Here is a 2,359-nt window from a genome sequence, read left to right on the forward strand (position 1 = left end):
AATTTGATTGTACAAATTAAGATATTCAGTTCTTTGGAAAATTATATTAAAAAGCCATGGCTTTTAATAAAGCCGAGAATGTTTATGTTTTATTTTTAATGGAATGTTATAAAATATTTATACTTTTATATATAAAAATATTTGTGTACAAGCTATAAATACAAATATTTGTATACAAATCTCAATAGTGAGTGATGAAGCCAAACTACAAAACTTTTCAAGAGATTTAATAAGATGTATCATCATAGCTGGGCAGTGGTGGCACACACCTTTAATCCCAGCACTTAGGAGGCAGAGGTAGGTGGATTTCTGAGTTCGAGGCCAGCCTTGTCTACGGAGTGAGTTCCAGGACAGCCAGGGCTATACAGAGAAACCCTGTCTCAAAAAACAAAAAATAAATAAATAAAAAGGTGTATCATCATAAAAATTATAGAGATTGCCATTATTCCTTGTAGGAATATAAATAGAAAAACAACAGGACTCTACTCTGTATCTCCTAAAATGTTTAGAACCAAAGGCTTATCAAGCTAAGTATGGTCAACAATATGTATGTAACATTGGAAGTTTTATACACTAGTCATGAGAAATGAAAGTATCATAAAAATTTTTATGCATGGGTCTAACCTAGGCACTCTGTATAAATGTTACAGGTTTGAAATGTAATCTTGTGGGACTCATACAGTGGGGGCAGAGGTGATTCTGATTCTTTTGCCTGCTTTTGGGACCCCTTTTCTACTACTGGATGGGGATAGGGAAGGGTGATGAAATTGTAGGAGAGGAAAGAGGGGAAACTGTGGTTAGGATATAAAACAAACATGGAAACCGCTAATTTCAATATTATGATATTCAAAGTTGCTGAGCTCACAAATTTTAAATATCATCACTATAGAAACAAAGGAAAGCATTGAAAAAAAGAAATATAAAATAATTTGATAGAATTTTTAAGTTAAATATAGTAATGGACATGAATCAGCCATTTTAAACTTGGATATATTTCCAAGTGGAAAGAAGTAGTATGTCTAAATTATGAATTCTATTAAACACTCATATTATTTGTATGGGGCAAATATGTATAAGCCTTTGTTGTAATTTTATAATGAAATTTTAATAATTTTAATTTATCACCAAATGAATACATGATGACACATATAGAATTATGGATTAACAATCTAATCATTGTATTGACTTAAAGACAAATGTAGTGTACACTATACAATGCTGTTTAAATGAATACTAGCTATGTAGCTTAATGAAGACAAGACTTGCAGTGAACTTTGTTGGACTTCAGATTCCTCAGTGCTGACAATAAAAGCATGAAACACCCATCAAAAGTGCCCAAACTGAGTACTTTTGAAATTATTCTTTTGGAAAATTATGTTTTGTGCCGATATTACAAGAACATATTTAGAAAATTGTAGGCAAGTCAGAGTATTTTATCACAGATATTAAAAAATATTAGATGTCCTGGTTGGTTTGAACTGTTGACTTAGTACAGCCTAGAGGAACCTGAGAAGAGAGTCTCCATTCTTGGATTGCCTAAATCGCATTGGACTACATGCCTATCTGTTTTTATTGAATATTAATCCATTATAAGTACTGAAGACATTAAGTCCCACTCTACTCTGGGAGGTATCATTTTTAGGCAAATGGTCTTCATCCATTTAAGAAAGCTAGCTGAACATGGGTCTTTAAGGGAGCCAGCAAAAATAATCTGTTACATGGCCTCTGCTTTATGTTACTTATATTCCTGCTTCAGTTTTGGTCTTAACTTCCTTCGATGACTGTGAGCTGGAAATATATTTCAGTAAACCTTTTTATCTTCCAAATTTCTTTTAGTCAGAGTTTTGTATCAGAGTAACACAGATGAAACTAGAACATGAGAGTATGAAGGAAATAGTAAAACTAAGGTTATTAGTGAAAAGCTAACTTTTACCTGTATTAAACTTCTTGAGTATATTTTTATTTATTTATTTTTTTTTATGAAAGGGGTATAGATCACTGTCACTGCCCCACCTTGAGTGAACTACTCGTACTTATTTTTTTCATTTATCAGAAAAGTGGTTTCATAAACATTTAATTGTAGCCTAAAAATACCAATATTTTAGTACTTTCAATGGCATGGATTTTTTTGTTTGTTTGTTTTGCACCAAGCCTTTAGTTTCTTCCAGCATCAGGTAGCATCTTATAATCCCCATTATGGTACATGGAATTTAGACGGGACTGTTTACACATTTTACACTTGTTCCTGCCTTCCTATAGCTGTTGCATCTCTCTTTATTTTAATATGTCCCTACAACACATATGAATAGAGTGATATCAAGGTTCTTTCCTACTTATGTGTCAGGATATTGAGGTTTTA

The sequence above is a fragment of the Mastomys coucha genome, chromosome X (genome assembly GCF_008632895.1).
Source record: "Mastomys coucha isolate ucsf_1 chromosome X, UCSF_Mcou_1, whole genome shotgun sequence".
Lineage (NCBI taxonomy): Eukaryota > Metazoa > Chordata > Mammalia > Rodentia > Muridae > Mastomys > Mastomys coucha.